The sequence below is a fragment of the Olea europaea genome, unplaced genomic scaffold (genome assembly GCF_002742605.1).
Source record: "Olea europaea var. sylvestris unplaced genomic scaffold, O_europaea_v1 scaffold1828, whole genome shotgun sequence".
Classification (NCBI taxonomy): Eukaryota; Viridiplantae; Streptophyta; class Magnoliopsida; order Lamiales; family Oleaceae; genus Olea; species Olea europaea.
Window position 1 is genome coordinate 92,595 of NW_019236042.1, and position 24,771 is coordinate 117,365.

Genomic DNA, 24,771 nt, shown 5'->3' on the forward strand with positions numbered 1-24,771 from the left:
TCGAATTTCAAAAACTGTTACAAGTTTAGCTAGAATTTGTGAACAAACTAAGATAGTGGATCTCCACTTCTTTCCGAAACATTGCCAAAAAAAAAAAAAAAAAAATTAGGGTGTGTTTGATAGGAGTGGAATTTCATGGAAAATAGAATTGGAATTCCAACTTTCCAATTTTTGGGTGTTTGATTGGCAAAAATTTTCAAGGAATTCATTTTCCATATTTTGGTGTTGCATAGACTTTTTTCTTCTTGTGGAGGAAAATGAATTCTCACCAAGATAGTGAGAATTCAATTTCCGGTTTACTGTAGCAACTTATTTTTTGTTTTTGTTTTTTTTTTGTTGGCAATAGAAACCAATTTTAAAAATTATTGTAAAAAAATATTTCCCTTTAATTGATAATTTTCATGTAAAACAAAGTCAAACAAACATTAAAATATAGATGATTTTCTTGATTTTTTTTATTTTTTTTACAATAAAAATGAATTTCATCCCCAATATCAATAAAATCTACACCTCTAATTGACAATTTTCATGTAAAACATAATCAAATGAACACTAAAATATAAAAGATTTTCTTGAATTTCTGGAATTTTTTTTTTTTTTTTATACAATGGAAACGAATTTCATCCCCAATATCAATAAAATCTACCCCTTTAATTGACAATTTTAATGTAAAATAAAGTCAAACGAATAGCAAAAATCACTTTTTTTCAACATTTTCGACGTGAAAAATTATATTAATCAAACGCAATTATTTACAATTTTTCAGGAAAACAATTTATAGACAATTCAATTTCCTAGAATTCGTTTTTAATTCAATTCAATTACATTTTTACAATCAAACGGATCCTTAATGATAATAATTGGACAAAGTAAACCAGCTCTTTTGGTAGATGAGATGCCTGCAGAGAAATCTGATAAATTTATGTCACCTCAATTTATGACATTGATCATGCATTCACAATTTTTAGGATTTGAAAATACATTTACATAGAATATCTCATACATCCACAATTTTTAAAAGTACAGTTAAACAAGGGGTATCTACATATACATTAGAGTGTCAATTAACGGTATCTACCCCCTCACATGGAGGAGATCAAGTTTGAATAAAATATAATTTATCTAAAGTGGGTTCCCTCCATGTGAGAGGGTGGACATCGTTATCAATATCGCATGATGTACAAGTAGTATATTTGGTTAAACAAACCATAATATATGAAATGAAAGCATCATTATCGACTTTCTGCAGTGAATAAGGTGGATATGAAAGCAATGGTTCATTTGGGCCCTTGATATCTTCTTTCTTGTTCGATTGTGTGAGTATTTGGTTTCTTCTTCCTTCTTTTTGGTCTGGTTCGATTGTGTGATGAGAAAGGATAAGGGTTTTTTTTATGTGGAGAGAGAGAGAGATAGAGTTGGATTCGAACACTAGTTCTGATTATGGTGCTTCAAGAATTTGTGCTGAAAGCGTGTTTATAAGAAATGCAACTTTATTAGTGAAGTATTTTTAACTAGATTAAGACAAGTGTCATTATTTTGGTCGTTGATTGCTGGATTATGGATGGTTCTATTATTTGTAGTGCCATTTCACTTGACATTTGAGGGTTTTCATATTTTTGGTCGAAGCTGGCTCTTAGTTTTAGAGAGAAATTCTCTCGTCTGAGTTTCTTCTTCTGTCATTAATCTTTCAATTTTTTTATTTTAAGCTTACAATCTACAATACTTAGCCTCCAATTTGTGATATTCTGAGTGAATATTTGTAAGAATGTGAGAATTTTTTTTGAGTTGCTGTTTTCAAAGGGTTTAAGAAGATTTTTAGTGATATTTCATAGATCGATCATTGTATTTTTAGAGATAAGTGTTCGATTTTTTATCTCTTTGTATTGATTAAACAATATTTGTAACCTTTCATTGCCATTTTAGGTTATTTAGTGCAACTGAGTATAATCCATTTTATTGGATGCTCAATGGGGATGTAGGTGGTGGAAGTGGTCACTGAACCTCCGAGGCTCAGGTCGGAAGAAATCACTTCTATTGTATCTTTAATTTTTGCACTTTTATTTTCTGTAAGTTCATTCATTATTACTTATCAGTACTAATATCATATGTAGGCCTGGGCAAAAAAATCGAAAAATCAATTAAACCAATCAAACCAAACCGACTCAGGTTGGTTCGGGTCGATTTGACACAGGTAATTAGTTTGGTTTGTTTTTATTTTTAACAAAATCATGGTGGGTCGGTTTAGTTATGATTTGAAGTCTCAAACCATTGGTTAACCGAACTAACCCATTTACATGCTCTCTTTTTTTTTTTTTTTTTTTTTTAATTTGAGAAAAATAAAAATCAAAAGTTAGGCTCTAATCTCATAGCTATATATCGATTCCCTCCAATTTATGATGTTACCAGTAAGTAACAGCACTAATAATTTCCTTTCGAAAGTTCATTATATTATACTTCGCATTTTTTCCCTACTCAAGCAGTCAGACTACATAACACATAGAAAAACAACAAAACATTTAAGTTTTTTGTTGATTCATCTCTATTAACTTGATTTTATTTGTTAGTCAATTGTTCTAGTAATATAATTTTTTTTTTAGTTATTTTAGTTATTGTAATCTAAATGGGTTCAAAACTCAGTCAACTTTTTTTAAAAAAAAAATTCAATTCGGACTAAAAGTCAAAACAAAAACAATTTGGTTCGGTTTGGTTTGGTTCGGTTTAAGAATTGGAGTGGGTTGATTTTGATTGAAATTCGTCCAAACCGATTAATTTGATTTTGGTTTCGAGTTAGAGTCGAAACCAACCCAAACCGAAGCACGCTCAAGCTTGATCGTATGAACCTGGTCCTACGGATAGGAAATGCGACTAGATGGAAGACTTGATAAAATAGTATTTTTGGAAACATTGAATTCCACGGAAAATAAAATTTTACTCCACCAAATATACAAGGAAAAATATGGTCACGTGATCAAAAGTATAAAAATATTTTCCATGAAAAAAGTATTAATCAAACTGCACAAAAATAGAATTTTGGGTAAAAAAAAAAAGGCGTTTTTCATGGAAAATATTGACAATTATACGTACTCTAAAATTTTCCATAACGGGTACCCAAAATTCCCGTGCAGCCCTTGGTTCTCAAATGTTTTATCCTCCACCTGCTTTATATACCTAGAGAAACTGTAAAGCAGTTGTATGACACAAATTTCTCACTCTCTTACCCTTTTTTTTCGTTCAATTTGCTTCACAACTATACGCAGTAATAGCTATGGAAGATTCCAGTTCTCTCTCAAATAGCATGAAACAAGAGGGTATTACGACATTTTTTTTTTCAAAATTTTCATTTGATCTTTTGCACAATTTCATCAGATTTAGAATTGATTTGCCTGCAGGAATTGAAAATAATGACGAGAATGTTCTGCAGAAGCATGTCATGTTCTTTGATCGAAATAAAGATGGTATTATTTACCCCTACGAAACTTTTCAAGGTCAGGAATTAATATTTCTTTTATCATCTTATTGTTGGAAATAAATGGTTTCATTTTATTTTTGCAGTGAAATTTGTGGACTCTCTTTATTATTTCTTGATTTATTTGATTCTTCTGGTTATTATTTTCAGGTTTTCGAGCAATTGGATGTGGTTACTTGTTGTCTATAATTGCTGCGATTTTCATTAACGTTGGTCTCAGTCGAAAAACTAGAACGGTAATTTCCTCCTCTAGTTTGTTTAATATTTGTGCGCAAAAAGGGGAACTAGACGGTGGACTATTTCATTAGAGATTCTTCTAAGTCCCGATTAGATATTGATATTGCTTGTGGTGGATTCAATCAGACAATAATAATAATAACTATATAATTTGGACTTGCATATGATATTTGACGAGTTACAACTGTAGACGACATAATACTAGATGAACCTATTTGGATTCAATCATATATATATATATATATATATATTAATACCACATAAATTCTTTTCACACTGACAAGAATAAAGGACCAATTAATTTGGGAAAATTAGAGTCATTACCGTCCAAAATTAAGGAAATTGAATAACACTATATTAACTAATTATACCCTTTAATCACGTAATTAGTACGTTCTAAATTAACCTCCCAAAAGTCATTCCCGATACTCCCAAACCATTATGGAAAGGAGAAAGCTTTATCCCACCTCAATATTGTCATAATTGATCCCCGCCTCCTTATTCACTAACAATTCGATTTTCTTCTTTTGATGCATCTTCTTAACCTTCAATTGCACAAGTTCCAATTTGCTTCATCTTCCCCACTATCACCATTCATGACTTTCAATATTATTTTCTATAATGTGAAATTTATTGATGTCTTTTAACTTTTTCAATAAAGTTGTTTTATAACGTATTTGGATTGTGATCTGAATTTCTTCTTCTTCTCTCTCTCTCTCTCTTTTGTTTTTTGTTTTTTGTTTTTAACATGAATTTGATGTATTATGAACACCACAATGTGATTCACCTGTCAAAGATGCTTCTATCTTATATGATTTTATAGCTGGAATGTATTCGTGTGCTTCATATGCTTGCTAAATGAAATTTGTCAAAGTAGCAAGTGTTAGGCTTTTGAAGTTGTGTCTCATCATTTTCAAGTGGAAGTCTACAATTTAGTATAATATGTCAAGAAACCTGAGTATAGGTGACTGTTATTTTTTCATTAGCAATCTATTTTCCTCTTTCTCAAATATTATTATTGCCTGAACAAACAGTGTCAATGAACTACTCGTGGTCGAAGAGATATCTCTTTACCTTGGTTTCTGAAGGTGGAGATATTTTATTCCACTAAACAAATTGCTCATTCCTGATATAGAGGAGTAGGGGAAACTTACAAACTTTTGGCGTGAGGGACTTTGTAAAGATGTCCATCACTTCTATCTTGATTCCATTGCAGGTGTGCTATGTTTGGTGATGGACAACTTGCTCTTTCCCTTGACTTCAGATGTCACTTTGAATTCGAAGTGCAAAATTCATCAATTACTAGTTTATTGTAGGGTGAATAAATTTTTTAAATTCCGAATGCTTTTTGAGATTCAGTGACTATTTGTAAAATAATGTAAAATGTATAAAGAGGAGGTTCATGGCTAATTATGTTAAGAATATGATTACAAGTGCTGCACAAATAAATGATGCTATTTCGGTGTTTGTCACTTTTTCTAAGTTTGTGTCACTTTTTTTTTTTTTTCAATTTTGTCACTTTTTTATCACTTTTTTGAATCCGTGTAACTTTTTTTAAATTATGTTACTTTTTTAAATTTGTCATTTTTTCTTAAAAAAAATTTCTGTCACTCCTTTTTTTTTTTTTTTTTTTTTTTGGTATTTGTCACTTTTTTCAGTCATCTTCTTGAAATTTCTATCACCTTTTTTTTGTGACAAACATCACTTTTTAATAAAGTGAGATTGTATGTCATTTTTAATATAAAAGTGACACTAAACTTTTAAAAGTGACATTGTGTCACTCTTAAAAAAAAAGTGAATTTTTATTAAAAAAATTGACAATGTGTCACTTTTTAATTTTATACAGTATTTTTTACTTCCAAAAAACTTTTCATACGGTTTTTTAAAGGACCCCTAATTTTAAGGGTATTTTTGTAAGTTATCCAATTAATTTTGCATTCCTTTACAAACCTTTTCTATACTTTTTTTATGCACAATTCCAACTCAAAACCCACCTAACGAATTCACTAAAATTGAAGCTCTTATCCTAATTTAGATCTACGTTCCCTTTTGTTTGGACAGTAAAAATATCTTTTCAAATACCTATTCACAATATTAAATTCGAACTCGTAAATATATTTAGACACCACGATTAATCATGTCCATATACCGTTGCAATGACTCTTGTCTCTGAATCCTCATTTCCTCATTGAATTTCTTGATGAACGCTTCAACTCGGCGATTCAACTCCTTGTGACCCACCGACAACTCTTTTCGAACCTTCAAACTTGGACATGATCTCAATGGAGCTTTCGGAGAATCATAATTTACATGATTCTTGGTCTTTGATTTGTTCACATGATTTGAATGGCTTCCAGTCATGTCATGCCAATGATATTTCCACATGTCTTGCTTTTTCCACTGTTTCGTCAGTGGCACATGACGTCCCTCCGTTATCATTTTCCATGTGCTTTCAAGCGTCTCTTGCCTTTTTGGCCTTGTCACCCTTAGTGCTTTTGTCCCTGAGAAAAGAAAAAATCAATTTTCAATTTTGTTACGAAGTACTGAGAAAATAATCAACTAATACCCCTTCAACCAAAATCTTCAAATTTGGATGACGTCATATTTCCATGCGTAATAAATAAATAAAAGGAAGTCCATGTTTTGGGAATAATTTCCCTTTTACTATGGGTCGCGAGGAGTTGAAGCGTTCATCGCCCTTAGGGACAAAAGCACTAAGGGTGGCGAGGCCAAAAAGGCAAGAGACACTTGAAAGCGCATGGAAAATGATAACGGAGGGACGTTATGTACCACTGACGAGACAGTGGAAAAAGTAAGACATATGGAATGATCATGAGCATGACATGACTGGAAGCCAGTCAAATCATGTGAACAAATCAGAGACCAAGAATCATGTAAATTATGATTCTCCAAAAGCTCCATTGAGATCATGTCCAAGTTTGAAGGTTCGAAAAGAGCTGTCGTTGGGTCACGAGGAGTTGAATCATCGAGTTGAAGCATTCAGCGAGAAATTCAATGAGGAATGAGGATTCAGAGACAAGAGTCATTGCAACGGTATATGGACATGATTAATCGTGGTGTCTAAATATATTTACGTGTTCGAATTTAATATTGTGAATAGGTATTTGAAAAGATATTTTTACTGTCCCAAAAAAAGGGAACGCAGATCTAAATTAGGATAAGAGCTTCAATTTTAGTGAATTTGTTAGGTGGGTTTTGAGTTGGAATTGTGCACAAAAAAAAAAGTATAGAAAGAGTCTGTAAAGGAATGCAAAATTAATTGGTCCTTTATTCTTGTCAGTGTGAAATGAATTTGTGTATTAATATATTTTTTTTTTGGGAATAATTTACCTTTTACTATTGATTCCCGAACCTAATTCTAAGTGATCATAAAGGTCTTGATTGAGCGCAATTGCATCACCGTAGATCCATAAACATACTATTTAAGATTATTTTCGTTTTGTCGAGGTTCTCATTTAAGATTGGTTTCCCATATTGATGTTGCATGATAACTTATTATTCACTCTTTATACAAGTTGATTTTCCTTATTTTCTTATCACAACCCTTATTTAATTTGCCTAGTTATAATCAATTTTTCCCACTTAATTTTGAAATTGTACAAATATAAATAATGATAAATTAGAAAATTTTTGACAAAAATTACTTTTTCAATAACATTAAATAAGATTTATTAGTCCGTGTAAAAAACAAAATAAGCTTATATAGATGGGACTGAGGGAGTACTTAAGATTAGTTTCCTTTTGTCGAGGTTCTCATTTAAGATTGACTTCTCTATTACATTTTGGGTGATACTAGACGTACATTAAGGTGTCCATAACTGTGTTTACCCCTCTCAAATGAAGACAACCACGTCAAATAAAATATAATTTATCCGAAATGGGTTCCCCTCTATGTGAGGGAAGTGGACACTATTATGGATATTGTATTATATACAAGTAATATGTTCCTTGCATTTTACATGCATCGTTTGCAGGGATTAATAGCGGAATAAAAATTTTGGCACTAAAATAAGGGAAGACTATTGAAATGTTGTTATATGACCGATTAAATAAATCTCCGATTTATTCTTAATTTTATTATGGAATAATCAAAGTATTGTCACCGTCATACAGACATCAAGTTCTACAGCATTTACCCACAAACCAAAATGTTGCAAATCAATGTTGGAAAAATGTCTATTAAAGAATAATTTGCATAAATAATAAAATTTTACATCCACGTCTCGAGTGACGAATTCGTTGCATTCCATCGTCTTTTACTTAAGTCTCCCTTATTTGACGAGTAACGTTTATGGGCCAGCTCAAGAGCAAGACTCATTCGGGTACTCATATCGAATAATTATATTTTAATTACACATGTTGACACTTGTATAATGTGCTGATTCATTATCATGCGATAAATATGTAATTCCTGAACCTGTTACCTAGTAATTTTCGAATTCAAGTTACCGAAATAAATGATCGTGTCAACTTCTATAGTGGCAACCCTAATATTTATTAACATTTGTGACCTTTTGAGTAACATATAAAAGGATTTTGGTATTTAATTTCGATATATGCAGGGGAAATCCTTTTCTCTGCGCTTCCCGATTGAGGTGAAAAATATCCACATGAGCAAGCATGGGAGCGATTCTGGTGTCTATGATGAACGAGGAAGGTACACATAATCCTTAATTACTGCGAACGATTCTTGTTCTTCACAGTCGTCTAATTGTCTCTGTTAATACCAATTTTTGAAGGTTTGTTCCAACAAAATTTGAAGAGATCTTTGTGAAGTACGCGAGAACTCATTCAGATGCCTTGACATCAGATGAACTGAACAAATTTCTCAAGTCAAACAGGGTGCCAAAGGACTATGCAGGATGGTATGTCATTTGTAATTCAAAATTATTCACTTGCTTTCATATTCTGATCAAATCTTGAAACTATCAATCAATTTATTCGATTAAATTGTAGGCTAGCAAGCTTCACAGAGTGAAAAATTCTCTATCTGCTTTGCAAAGACGAGAACAGCTTGCTGAAGAAAGATGTAGTTAGAGCTGCCTATGATGGAAGCCTGTTTGAACGAATGGCGAATGAGAAAGAATCAAAGAAGAAAGCGTAATCTTTGATACACTGGTGTGCAGATGATTTGTTTAGCTAAATAAAATTAATTTAGAATAATATTCTTTTTCGCAGCGTTACTTCTGATTTGTGAAGAAGAGGTCCGACTATGTTTATGAATTATACTTCTTATGTCCTTTCAGAAGATTGTGTACATTTTGCGTCCGAGTAATATTTGCAACGTGCTACTTGTTAAATATGCTGGAATGTCCTGTGTGATGGCCCTTTGTTACAGCTTAGTTGTGCCAAGGATAGACTTGACAACTCGAGAACTAAGTCATGTCGACATACACCAGTGGTGTGATCTAGCACATCTGCGGCCCCAATGTCTCTATTATTTAGGCTTGCTGATGCTTTTATTATAACTTTGCTGATAAGCTTTAAAAATGTAAACTTATTCTAATCTCTTGTTAACAGCGTCAGATACTCCAGGACAATCTCTTGGCTACTTTTGGTTCTCTTTGGGGTCACTATTGAAGTGTTACGTCTTAAGTTTAATCGATTTTGAACGTGAACACTTTTAATATGATTAATGCATTTTATTTATGGCAAAATTTATTATTTGATTAGATTATTATTCTGATGAATTATATTGACAGAGTTTGTAGATTCAAGTTCTAGTAAATTATTAATCACAAAGGATTGTGATAGCGAGAAACAAATTACTGAATCTTAAATTATCCGTAATCATAAATAATAATGAGACATTGATATCGTTATTACATATACATCAATATGTGTGGCATTTCTAACTTTTGAAATGAGCATCTGATCTCACAAACTAAAATATAGTGATATTTAAATGGAAATGTGAATGTTTTGTTATAAGAACAAAGCATTGGAGACTCGCAAAATAGATTCCATATAAATAACTATTTGAATGTTAATGGTTAATCTTTGTCATTCAGTAGTGGAATTAGTCATTCGACTTGAGGTGTCATCATAATGCCTTATACAGAGACAATCATATTTTGGTTATATTGGATGTTGCTATGTTAAGAGTCGTTAATACGGCATCGTTCAAGTATGTTAAGAATCACATGAAGGTTGTGAATAAGCAATAAAAGATTCGTCATTCTTAGATAGTAAGGTATTGTAATCTACATTTTATCTAGTTAAGTTGATATTGAAATCCTTGGCTATGGTGTGCTTATAAGTTGAAAAGAATATAACTTAAGAATGGAATGAAATATATGATCGATAATAGAGATTGACACACTGCCATATTTCGTAATTGATCGGATCATATTAACGAAGCTATTATAATTTCATGTAAATGACAAAGTTTGATTTGTCATTCCATATGACATATATGTGAACTGATGATAAATTGGTAATTTAATTTATTGATTTTAATTAGAAATAGAAAATAGTTAGGCACGTGATCCAAAATCTAATGAGTTACAAACAATAATTGACAACTATAAGACATTTGTATAATTAATTAATTGAATTAATTATTAATCGACCCTAATTAATTAGATTAATTAAATATTGGACTGTGTACGTTTAAGGGACATGCCAAGTCCACTTAAACTTATATTAATTAGCTATTTGGATTTGAAAAATCATAAAATGCATTCATTATCTTGCTAGCACAAGAAAACATAAACACTAATTCTCTTAACATTTTTCCTTTGTATGAATTATCGTTGGAGACTAGACAATTGAATAGCTGTGGTACAAAGATCATGATTGTACATGTTTCTAGATTGACAAAGAACTTCGCAGAATTGACTAAAGGTAAAAATCATATTACATTTTCTATTTGAACACAAAGAATATCTTCTATGGAAATTGAATTTTCTGCACATGATTAAGTAAATTCCCAACATATTTTGCATTATGCCACCTGAAGGGCAGTGTTACATGCACATGTTGTGGGACCGTCCACTCAAATCATATCAATTCAAAACTTGAACCACTGAAGTCATGACATCTCGAAAGCCGAGTGTGTCCATCTATCCACTCTGTTTCTCTTTTTATTACTCACTCGATGTTTAATATGTTGTGAGTTGGTTGATTTAGGATTCGTTACGCCGTGAATTAAATGAACAGGTGTACCATGTGTGCATATTAAATGCATGTAGAATGAAGTATTTTTCCACCTGAAATCTGGTAGCAATTTTTTGAAGGCAACGATTTCCCCCCATTGAAGGGAAAAGCATCTAATAAGGTCCCTAAACAGAATCCGATGCATCACTTCTTTCTTTCTGCCTCATTCTATGTTTATTAGATTGTTTATGGTGGTTTTGATTGACTTCATCTTTCATGAAAAATACCCAAATTACTATTTTTAAGGTGTTTGATTGATATTTTTTCCATGAAAAATATTTTTCAAAAGTTGGTGACGTAACCATATTTTCCTTAAAAACAAGGACAACATTTTCTTCATGTTGTTGGGTTTTTATTTTCTAGGCAATTCACAATTTCAAAACACTCAACTTTAAAAAGACGTACAATATTTTTTATGTTGAAAATTAAGACAATGACTACTTCCCTACAAATAAGTTCTAGACAATTGATTTTCTTTCCATACAAATTTCATACTTGCAATCGAATACATACATAGTCTATTAAATATTAGAAGATACAAATTTCAAAATATCATATCATTGTCTTAAATTTTTAGACTGGATGCTTAACAGGATATTAGTGGCATGTTATATCATGTCAAGTTTAGTCGAACATACTCTAAAATTCAAGTGTCATTACACATATTCTATGAAAATTGTGTTTAAAATATTTGATGAAGAAACTGTCGAAATCTACATGTTAGGAAGCCTGCTATATTTATAAACTAAATTATGAAAATCCAACAATCATTTCACTAACCTATGGCATTTGCAGTGATTAGTGGCTTGGTCTTCGACTTATTTCTGTAGGTAGCGTTCCAAATATTTCAATTTTGTAGTGTTATTGATTTTTAGTATTAAACTCAAACTTTTCTTTAGTAGGCAGATATCTATATATTTGAAAACGTAAAAATAAATAAATAAGGAAAGGGAAAAAATCAAACATGTTGAAGCAAACATGAGAGGTGCGAAAGTGATGCGAATGTTTCAATTAGCCATTTCAATGAATCTTTCTACTTTCTATCCATTAATTAATATTTTCAAATTGAATATAATCGTCATTTTATCCCTATTTTCTATGGTTCAAAGACTGCTATTTTGAAAATGTGATAGGAATTGAGATCACTCTTGGAAGATGTCTCTTTATAGTGGACCAAGAAGGCCCATGGCCATGACGCGCATTTCTCAACATTCAAAAAACAAGGGTGGACCACCAAGTCACTAGCTTAAATGAATTCATTTTTTCTGTTTTTAACTCCACATTCGTCGAGACCACATTACAAGGATGATAGAATTTATATTTTTCAACTCGATTCTAATAAAAATAAATCAGAGTTTGCTAGACGATTCCAATAATTTTGAATGGAACTCCACAAAAAGTCGAATTATATTTCCTAGGTCGAGATTCTACTAGGGTTTCTAGTTTTAGTTCAATTAATTGCATTAATTTCTTTTCTGTTGTCGATGACCATAGGTAGCTCGCATAATCAATCCTCATTCATTAATTAAGGAGTGAACGCATAAAGCATATTCAAAATGTTAAATTCATTACAAAATGATAAAGTGAGGCTCACATAGAAATTTGTATTCCAAAGTTGAAGTATCATCACAGTCCCAGTGTGTTTTTTAGGCTCCACGAAGATAGAATAAAAGGGATTATGATTTCCCTACCATGATATAAATAAAAATAAACAAATATTATGGAGGAGGGCATACACCTAACCTCCAATCAAAGAAATAAAAATTAAAAGCACAAATGTGGAGATACTACCTCTTGTACAAGTGTTTAAAAAGGAACAAAAGAGCTTGAGGGCCTCTAAACGTGGGAAGTCCATATCCGTCAATCTTTACTAGGGCACACAATCATTGGAGTAAATCAAGAAAGCCATACTCCTGATTGCTACGTCGCTCTCATCCCTCCATAGCTAGTGACTCAGCTACCTGATTTTTATCATGATAAATATGGGAAATGATATAGTGGTTGAAGGAGATGGATGTTTGATCCGTATGAGTGTAGCCTGAAAAAGGGACATCCATGTGTGATGCAATGCACATTGTAGAGATATTAGCCTATACCAATAAATTCTAAAGACCAAATCGATGTGTACAAATGATACTGTCAAGGATGGCCTGTAGCCAAGCCTCAAGCATAGGACAATCACCATAAGGTGAGAAGAATGCATGGATTATCCGTAGTGATCCCGGATGATATCCCACCATTACCAAATTCATCCCTAATGTACAGATCATTGTTGATGTTATAGAATTCCATCTATAGAGCATGACAAGAAACTAGGATAGGAGGAAAATGTGATGGTGAGTGAGAGCAATACGAAATAAACGGACGATATCTAGATCCCTTCGCAAGAACAAAAACCAAGAAAATGGTATGTGTAAAGAAAGGAGATAGTCCAATAAACCTTTCATTCTTCACAATCAATTGGAAGTATGTCGTGCTACAATCGCCAACAAAAGTATGTAATCTTCAGAGGAATAATAGAACTCAAAATCATGCAGTAGACATCTTGGAATTGCAACACGAACAAACAAGCATAGTGGTATGATCTCAATTTGCTCAATCATAAAAGATGGAAGAGCCTGTATAGTGATAGATGTTTCAACTTGTATCATAAAAAATTCAAAAACGCGAGTCAATGCATGCTACTAATGTGGTCACAAGGGTAGATTTCCATCTAATAGTCATGTCAAAAGAAAATGTCCATGTCCAAGGTGCTATGTAATGCGTGACATGGTTTGTGTAGCGAGCAGCTTCATCCTCCACATATAGGTGAGGCTGAATAAAGGACAGGCACCAGCAATGAGTCAAATACTTTACTAGCAAAAATAGAGCAAAAAATTAACGCAGAAATCAAAAAAGCCACAGAGCTTTAGGGAAAATGTGCCAACCACATCTTATAGTCTTCTAAATCTAGACCTATCCTCCGTATCTGGAAGGAAAATGTCCTTCCACTTTCTCCCATCTAAGTGATTTGTCTAGTCATTAGAATCTCAAAGGAATCCGACAATTGTACTCTCTGAAAAAATTGAATGAAATGGTGTTGGTTAATTGTTCCATAACCAGAAGCATATATATTCTTGTGTAGAAGTTTGCAATGAAGACAAAGAAAGAATTAGACTAAAGGGAAAGAATAAAGATTAAAAGGAATGAAAGAAGAAAAAGATGTTGTCATCAAGCAATCAAGGCCTCTTCCTATAATCAAGTAATCATACCTCTTCCAATATGTTATACTGACCCATATTCTGTTTGTTAGTTTCCTTAACATCCCCCACAAGCGAATAGGGGGAAGACAAGCCATGGGCTTGGCCTCGAGAAAGAGAAACCGAGAAGAAGTAAGTCCCTTTGTGAAAATATCAGCAATTTGTTCATATGTAGAAATAAACTTAACAGCAACATCCTTATTCAAAACTTTCTCCCGAATAAAATGAACATCCACCTCCACATGTTTAGTGCGAGCATGAAAAATGGGATTGGAAGCAAGAGTAATAGCACCCAAATTATCACACCAAATAGTTGAAACACATGTAAGACGAACTTGTAAATCTTTAAGTACTATCCTAATCCAATAGAGTTTGGCAACAGTTATTACTAAAGCTTGATATTCCACCTCAGTGCTTGATCGAGCAACAACCATTTGCTCCTTAGCACACCAGGAAATTAAACAAGGACCTAAGAAAATACCAAAGACAATGGTGGAGCGGCGGTCATCCGGATCACCTACCCAGTCAGAATCACTAAATACTTGTAAGTGAAGATTTCCCTTAGAGAAAGTACAACCATGATCAACCATACCTTTAACATAGTAAAGGACCCGTTTAGCAGCCATCCAATGTGTAGTAGTAGGAGCGTAAAGATGTTGACAAAGCTAATTGATAGAATAAGCAATTTTCGGGCGAGTAAGAACGCAATATTGGAGATGACCAACAGTATGACGATATTCAGTGGCATGAGGAAGACGATCACCACTAAACGCAACAAATTTCTAACCTGAGGTACATAGTGTTGAATATGGCTAGGCACCAGCCTTATGAACACGTTCTAAAACGTCTAATATATATTTGGATTGGCAGAGATGCATGCCGTGAGAGTCACGGGTGACCTGAATTCCAAGAAATTAATGGAGAGACCTCAAATCCTTTAAGGTAAATTTAGATTTTAATTGTTGAATTAATGAGGCTATGAATGAGTTATGTGATCTTGTAATAAAAATGTCGTCCACATAAACCAAAATAAAAATATGAACATCAGTGTGGTGATAAGTTAAAAGAGAGCGATCAACCACGGATCCCAGAAATTTGAGTTCCAACAGACATTGATAGAGTCGATTAAACGAAACTCTACTTTAATCCATAAAGTCCTTATTAAGACGACATACATAATGTGGAAGTTGTTGATCAACATAGCCTTGAGGTTAAGAAATGTAAACTTCTTCATCAAGAGTACCATAAAGAAAGGCATTAGACACATCCAATTGCTTGATATCGCATCCAAAGTGTACAGTAAGAGTCAAAACAATGCGAATAATGGCATGTTTGATGACAGGACTAAAGGTCTAAGAAAAATCAATACCACTAATTTGATTATATCCCTTAGCCACTAAACGTTCTTTGCGATGATCGAGAGAACCATCCTCCTTCTGTTTAGTCTTATAGACCCACTTATTGTCAATAACATTATGGCTAGTAGGTCAAGGACAGAGGGTCCATGTGTTATTGGTAAGTAAAGCAGCATATTCCTCATCCATTGCCTTTTTCCACTCTGTAAAAACTATTTCTTGTGAGAAATTCGATGGTTCTTTAGGTTAAGAAATTATGGTCAAGGTAGATATAGGATGTCGGGTCGAGTAGTGGGTAACAAAATTAAGGAATTGGTTGTAGGCCGCGAAGAACCAATTTGTGATCTTGTTACAATCGAGTTGAGAGGTGGAATTGAATCATTTGAAGGTAAGCACGATGATGTGGAAGGGTAAGAAGAATCTGTGACTATGGGTTCGATGGGAGAGATGACTGACTAAATGGGTGAAGAATCTTCCACCAAGTGAAAATAATTTTCAAAAGGGTATAAGATATGAGGAGAGCCAAAATTATTGGAGTTGGATACTTGTTCGTTTGAGTAGTGGTCGGAATCAATGGTAGGAGATATAGATTCAGTGGGGCAAGAGTGATTGTATTCAAATGAGATGCTTGGAGGAAACCTTGGACACGCAATGGGTGAAAGATCTTCTGGTGGATGAGTGACAATGGATGTATCCATGGCTGGAAAAAGTTTCTCATCAAACTCTACATGTCGTGATAAGTATACTCTCTTTGAGATGGGATCGAGACATTGATAATCTCTATGATTAGATGAATAGCTTATGAAGATGCACTGTGTACTGCGGAATGCGAGCTTCTTTATATTATAGGGTCTAAAGAGAGGGTAACAAGCACATCCAAAACATTTTAGTTTAGAGTAATCAGGCGATCTTTTGAAGAAAAGATTGTAAGAAGAGTTGGAATGTATAATGAGAGTTGGAAGTCGATTGATGAGAAATATGGCAGTGGAGAAGGCATTGACCCAAAATTGTCTTTAAAAATTGGGTTGAGATAATAAAGATAGCCCAATTTCTAAAATATGGCAATACTTTCTTCAGAATTTCCGTTTTGTTGGGATGTATATGGACAAGTAAGCCGATGGAAAATACGATGAGCATTGAGGAATGAAATGAATTGATTTGAAGTATATTCTCCAACATTATCAGACTAAAACTGTTTAATTTTGCAAGAGTTTTGGTTTTCCAGTAAAAGTTTAAATTTGACACAACAATTAAAAACCTATGACTTAGTGGTAATAGGTTACATCCAAGTAAAACGTGAATAATCATCAATAAAAGTAATATAATATCAACAGCCACTTGAAGAAGGAACTGAAGAAACCCAAACATCGGAATGAACAAGATCCAACGGACTAACTGACACTCTATTGGACTAATTAAATGGTAATTGATTATTTTTTCCCTAGTTGACCAGAAGGACAAATAGACTCTTGAGACAAGTATCCAACAACTGGAAGCTTGAAAGAGGAAATGATTTGCTTGGCCACTTGCGAAGAAGGATGGCCAAGTCGAGCATGCCACACATCAAGAGGAGGTTTGAACCCTAAGAGAGCTACACTAGCACAGTAGTTATTAGGAAAACTTTATTTAATTTGATAGGATAAAGACCAACTTTGCTCTAGAAGCTTTTTTCCCGTTATCTTGTCCTTGACACAATAATGATTATCAGTTAGAATAAAATAACAATTGTTATCTATGTAGAATTTATTAATAGAGAGCAAATTGATCAAAACATTAGGACAATGTTGGACATCTTTAAAGGATAATCCTTCCTGACGATTTTGGATAGAGAAGGAACTGATATTGGAAATGGAGAGACCAGATCTATTACCTATAGCCACCAAATCTTCACTAGTGTAAGGTTCCTGGAAAGATAAATTGGTAACTTCATTAGTAATATGTTGGTTTGCCCCCAAATCAGCATACCATACGTTCGACTCCTAAAAAATATGGTTGTTCTGAGCAACTATTGTAGCAAGTTGAGCTGGCAGATGGCATACTTGATAACTGTAATCCATGTGATAGTAGCAGTCCAAGGCTTGGTGACTTGTTTTTACACAAATCCGACAGGGAGTGCGAGTATGAGAGTTTTCATTTCTACTGGGCATTAGATTAGATGAGCCTTTCTTGTGCTCTGAAAATTTTGGCTTGAATGAACCTCGTCTTGGAGACCATTTAGGAGGATAATTTGGTTTGTTACGCCACTGTCCTCCATTACATGAATTTCTATCAACAATCATAGCAAATGCCGGTTGCTCCATATAGGATAAGTGAGCTTGGTTTTCAGTCATTATCTCAGCAATTCTGATTAGAAGTCATCAAAACTCATGGCACTATATCCCAAGGCAAACGAAACACCTTGACAAAAGGATTAAAAACTAAATTCAATCCACTCAACACGTAAGAGAGAAGATCATTCTCACTTTCTAGCTTACAAATAACTGCAAGCTAATCAACAAGGGATTTGGCAGCAGCTAAACATTCAGTGCATGTCCTATTTCATTTCTATAGTGTCTATAATTCGTATTTGAGGAGTTACACATGGATGGGCAAGTGCAACGCATATCGCTTGGCTAGAGAGTCCCACACTTGTTTGGCAATAGTGAGACAAAAAACAAAATGAAGTACTTTATCTATTAGAGTAGCATTCGGCCATCATAGGACAAATCGATCCTTCTTGATCTACAAAACGTATTCAGGATTAACATCCTTGGTAGGCTTTCCTACAGAGTCATGAACCACAAATCCAAGTAAATCATTGCTGCGTAGAACAGGTTGTAGCCGTGAGACCCAGTAAAGATAATTGGTACCGTCCATCTTCATCGAAACCAACTGAGAAAAGTTCGGTTGAGAGAAGACCAAGGGAACAGTAGGAGTGAAGGCCATTGATATTAGCAAGATAGGAACTTGTTTTAGCTTAAGCTATAGGAGCTCTGGTACCATGAAAGAATTGCATGAAATAGTGTTTGTTAATTGTTCCAAGACCAGAAGCATATATTTCCTTATATAGAAGTTTACAATGAAGGATGAATATTGTGTACAAAGAAAAAATCAAACTAAAGGGAAATAATAAAGATTAAAAGGAATGAAAGAAGAAAAATATACTATAATCAAGCAATCAATGCCTCTTTCTGTAATCAAGTAATCATATCTCTTCCAATATGGTATGCTGACTGATATGCTGTCTGTTAGTTTCCTTAACACTCTGCAGCTTAATAACAACCTTGGGAGACTGCAAGTTTGAAGAAGAATAATGGATTAGATTAAAAGGCAGACCTTAATAATGTAATCTAATCTTTGGGAGATAGTACTTCTGGATAAGTCGTCATATAGAAAAATCCGTCTAGTCCCTTTAAATAAAAAAAATCCTCAATTAAATAAATAGCTGTTTGTAATGGCAAAAGCATGTTTGATGCTTTAGTCTCCTAATCTGACTAATGTATCCCAACATGGCAAGAACAGGCTACTCTTATATCTTTTCACTAGTTAACTAGAAATGCATTTTGCCAACAAAAGATAAATGGGAAACAACAGTAGTACCCTCTATAGAAAAATTGGTGAAACCTAAGATGAGTAAAGCAAATAAAGGTATAGGAAACGCCTCTAAAAGCACCACTACCACTAGAAGAGTAGTGTGATGGACTTTGCGATACCAACCTATTGCAATTAATGCTCAACCTATTTCTGAACCTATTTAGTCTGAGGCAAACATGTCAGGGGCAATGGTGCTCTATGAACCCCACTCTACAAACTCCAGTGATGTGTCTTCGAAGAAAAGCACTCCTTTTACTTGTAGTTCGTCTGGTTAGATAACCAAACAACCCAATTACCTAAAAAAAGGTTGAATCCCAACCTTGAGGGCCCCTACCGCCCCGTCCCTAGAGCTTTGTGAGGGAGGTAAATCGTGGGATGTACCCCAGCAGGCCAGAGAACAAGAGCTGCCTGTACAATGCGCCTACAAGGAGTCCAATTCCATGTCTCAGGAATCGAACCCCCACACTGCGGCTGCCAATAAAGCATGAGATAACCTCACCCTGTCCTTTACACCACTAAGCTATGCCCCAAATGACCCAATTACCTACTCAAGTCGTAAGGTGACTATGGGCAAAAACAAGAGTGAGAAGACTGAGAGTGATGACATTGAGAAAGAAGTAAACCAGTATCATCGGTCTGGTAACAATGAAGAACACATTGGACAAACTTAAAAAGAGATGGTCAGTCCTAACCCAATAGAAGAAGTTTCGGCCATAGATAAACCTTCTGTTGAGGAAGTGCAAGCCAATGTAGAACCAGGGGCTAAAAAATCTAGTTCTCAATTTGAAACATCTGGAAAAAACTCTGATGACTCAACTGAGTCAAAAATCTACATCCCAGGAGAAGACCCACTAGAGGGGAGAAAATAGGAAGTAGAAAGTTGGGGAAAGCTCTAAGGGGAAGTTGCATATAGTGTACTGGTGACTCTTGCTTCATAACCACATTTATTCAGGTATGAAACCTTTGCCAGAGAGTGTCACTCTATTAACCACATAATTATTGCTTTCTATCTGAATCAAATGATAGTTCATTTGTTTCATTCACAGCACATAGAAAATTCATTGAGGAAGTTGAAGTATTTGGTTGAGGAGTTAGTGAGAATATGGTTAGATGAAATTGTTGGGTTCCACAAACTGTTGAAAATGTTAACTTTTGGGAAAAGTTTTAATGAGACCGTAGTTAAGAAGGTGGTGGAGACTGTTGATGAGGGCTAACAAATGATCAGGTAGCCATAGAAATGATTAGAATGAATTGAGCTCAAACAAAGGATAGATTACTGGGGTTAGCCATGCAAAAGTACGTTTTCCTATGCTTCCAAACCTGCTATTGTCTAGTGCAAATTGTGTACAAAAAATGCTATAGACTTTGTGAAAATGAATGTTGACAAAATCGTATATAAAGGAACAAGCAATATACACTCCCCTATCCCATCTTATCAACCTCCTCTGGACTAATCTTGGAGTTCCTTCATTGGCCGCAAATAGATTTTCATCTAAACCATGGGCATGACAGAATTTGCTAATCAAAAGGGTGTGCCCAACACTATCCCTTGTGTTCTGCGTTATCTGTTGCCCATTGATCATTCAGATCGAATGAATGTTATTGAAGGGCAACTTAAGTTGTCAAAAATCAGGTGGCACAAATCTTTCTTTGCACTAAGAAATTTGCAAATGATTTTTTAGGTTATTCGTAAAGTATTGGATAAGATTCAATTCTTCGGGATTAGAGCATAAAGGAGGTATGGAAGGTGGTTATCTATGGATTTCCTAAATATCATAGTAACCCACCAATTTACTCCTACACCTCTTGAGGCATGTAGTTCTTACCCTATTCTCGATCAAACTAAAGCTACTACTGCTTCAGCACCTGTGACCTCATGCAAAAAAGGTGGCGATTCCTCTTAAACTGGTGCTAAAAGGCCTAATGGATGCTTGGATCTGCCTCTCTGCCCTCAAACTCCTTGCTTCTAAATCTGCTCTAACTATTTGATCTCTAACTATTGGATGGATTACTATTTATAGATAACTGTATGAGTTGGAAAAAAAAATTCAACATACGGGGCCACACATGTATATTTATTAAAATATGTGGTGCTAATTTTAAAGATTAGTCCGTGAAGTGATCCACTAAGTTTAATTTTGGACTAATGGGTATTAAATATTATGGGAATAAAGTGTAGAGATCGAAAAAGGCTATTTCGAATTGATGAAGGGACAATTTGAAATAAAACAAAATTAATAACTGCCAATTGCAGTTATTTATTATGGGATCATGGTCTCCAATTACACGTAAATTAAAATCTCTCTGCATCCCTATCAACAGAGAAGAAAGTTCAAGAAGATCACGTAACAATTAGAAGATCGTAACTCGTTCAAGACAGTGAAATCTATGGATCAAGGTACGCTTCCACTTTAATGTTCTCATTGATTTCAATATGGAGCATTTATGAAAATATGTGAAAGGATTTGATAAATTTTTGGTTCCTTTCAATTCCTACAAGTGGTATCAGAGCACTTCATTGTTGCATATTTGAGAAACTGCAAGAATTGTTATAGTTTTGTATTTTGGGTTATTTTTTTATCTTCCATCACATGGTTATATGGAATTTACTTGCTGCAATATTTTGAGAATTTTTAGATTTAACAATTTTGAATTTTGTTTTATTGAATTTGAAAAAAAAATTGACATGTAAGTTCATCCATGTTGGACCTTTAAGGTTATGGGTTTAATAATTTAGTCCTTAAAGTTTGAAAATTATTTACTTTGGGCCATTAAAATTCTGAATTTTGCAATTATAGTCTTCAATTTTATAATTAATTAAAATTGGCCTCCAAAGTTTTAATTTTTTCAAATTTTGACCCCTAAAGTATTGAATTATTAACACTTGGATCCCTAAAGTTTATAAAGGCATCTAATGATGCAAAATTAGTTATTCTCTTTCTCAAATTTTGGTACTAAGGACTCTTTTAAGTGGTACATTTGAGGTTTAATCATGTGGGACAATCAAATTCAAATAATTTGGTAAATCATTCATGATGAATTAAGGTTATCTAACATTTTAAATAAACTAATTGAAGCAATATGTCACCAAATTGACCTCTCTTGTGTAGATTAGTTTGTTTGGATGTTTAGATGTTTTGCGTGTGTTCTTTCATGCGGATATTAGCCAGTCCAAAGGAAGGTTAATACTTGACCGAATTACATACACACTTGAGGTGATAAACGTGTGACAATTATAAGGTTTCCATGTGAATAATAAACCAATCCAAAGATGGGTTTATTATTTGACACGAGTTATTGTCAATATTTGATCACTACACTGAGAGTACCACTTGCAGTTAATATTACTATCCAAGGACTTGATATTAATGTTGCACTAGGTATCTTGAGATGGGACTTAATATTATTTGAATTTATTGTCCATTAAATGTGGATATGAACATGATTATTATTATTATTTTTTTGTTCTCTATACAGCTAATTCATCTGCTACTACTATATCTACCAATGTTAACTCTATTCCTATGCTTAATGGGACAAATTTCAAGGATTGGAAGGAAAACATATTGTTTGTTTTTTGCTACATGGATCTTGACCTTGCACTTCGGATTGAGGAACCCACTTCTCTTATGGAAAAAGGTTCAAGAAACTTTGAAAAGTGGGATCGCTCAAATCGCATGAGTCTAATGATCATTAAGCATGGCATTCCGGAAGCCTTTAGAGGTGCAGTATCCAAAAGCATAACTAATGCCAATGATTTTCTCGCCAAAATTGAAAAGCGTTTTACAAAAAATGATAAGGCTGGAACAAGCAAGCTTTTGCAAAGCTTAATTTCAATGAAGTATAAAGGGAATGGGAAACGTAAGGGAGTATATCATGGAGATGTCCCATATTGCTTCTAAACTTAAAGGGCTAAAGCTTGACCTATCTACTGACTTGCTCGTATAATTGGTATTGATCTCGCTTTCTACACAGTTCAATCAATTTAAGGTCAGTTATAAATACCAAAAGGAGAAATGTTCTCTAGATGAGCTCATTTCATATTATGTACAAGAGGAAGAAATGTTGAAGCAAGAAAGAACTAAAAGTGCTTACTTGGCAAGTACTTCTAAGGATAAGGGCAAGAAAAAGAAGAAGGAATATGAAACTGTTCCTAAGGGTCCGACACAAAAGAACGGAAGGAAGACAAAGGGACTTGTTTCTTTTGTAATAAGACTAGATATGTGAAGAAGAATTGTACCAAATATCACGCATGGGGTGCAAAGTAATGTACAATTCTTACTTTGGTCTGTTCTGAGGATAATTTAGTTTCAATTCCTAGAAACATTTGGTGGATAGATTCTGGTGTTACTAATCACGTAAGTGTTTCTATGAAGGGTTGCCTAAGCTACGAAAGCCAAGTGATGGTGAATGATACATCTATGTGGGTGATGGCAAATCGGTGGAAGTTGATGCAATAGGCATCTTCAGGTTATATTAGGAACTAGTTATTATTTGGATTTGAAAGACACTTTTGTAGTACCATCTTTCAGACGGAATTTAATTTTCTTCATTGGACAAATCTGGATACTGTTTTTCATTTGGAAACAATCAGTTTAGTTTTTTATCAAATTCCAATGGTATTGGTACTGATTCATTATCTGCATATGATGACCTATATTTGCTTGATATTATTACATCAAATAATGAGACCTTGCATGTGGAATCAAGTGATACTAAACGCAAATTAAATAAGGAAAATTCAGCAAATTTATGGCACTAGCGCTTAGGTCACATCTCAAAAGCTAAAGTTGAACGACTTGAGTCAAATGGTAATTTGGATTCCCTTGACTTCATGGATTTTGATGTATGTATTGACTGTATCAAGGAAAAACATATCAAAACAAGGAGATTAGATGCTAGCAGAACTTCGGACGTCTTAGAATTGATATACACAGATATTTGTGGGTCATTTCCAAAGGTTTCTTGGAATGGTCAATAGTATTTTATATCATTCATAGATGATTACTCACATTGTGGGTAATTATATCTCATTCATGAAAAATCTGAGTCACTAGACGTGATCAAGGCTTTTAAAGTTGAGGTTGAGAATCAACTCAACAAAATGATAAAGAGCATTAGATTTGACCGTGGTGGTGAGTACTACGGTAGATATTACAGTTCAGGTGAATAATGTCCAGGACCATTTGCTAAATACCTAGAGGGATATAGAATCGTCCCACAATACACCATACTAGGATCGCCTAGCATGAATACTGTAGCTGAAAGATGGAACAGGATTCTTAAGGACATGGTAAGGAGTATGATTAGTCATTCAACTTTGCCAAAATAACTCTGGGGAGATGTATTAAAGACCGCAGCTTATATTCTAAAGAGAGTACTAACTAAGGCTGCTTCTAAAACAACTTTTGAGCTTTGGATAGACAGAAAGCCTAGTATAAAGTATTTTCACATTTGGGGATATCCAGCTAAGGCTAGGCCTTATTGGCCACATGAAAATAAATTGGACTCTAAAACAGTGAGCAGCTATTTTATTGGTTATTTTGAGCGATCTAGGGGCTATAAATTTTATGATCCCATCCTTAAGTCAATTTTTGAAATGGGAACCGCAACATTTTTTTGAAGATGTTGAATTTGGGGAGAGAAATAAGGTTAAAGACATTGTCTTTGAGGAAAAAGCTATAGAATGATAGGTTTCGATCCCTACTACTGCTTTTGACAA

General features: G+C 33.9%; 1 pseudogene; it reads left to right on the forward strand.

The window, feature by feature from the left end:
* Positions 1–3,193: 3,193 nt before the first annotated feature.
* LOC111378521 lies at positions 3,194–9,262 on the forward strand (annotated as a pseudogene).
* Positions 9,263–24,771: the final 15,509 nt, after the last annotated feature.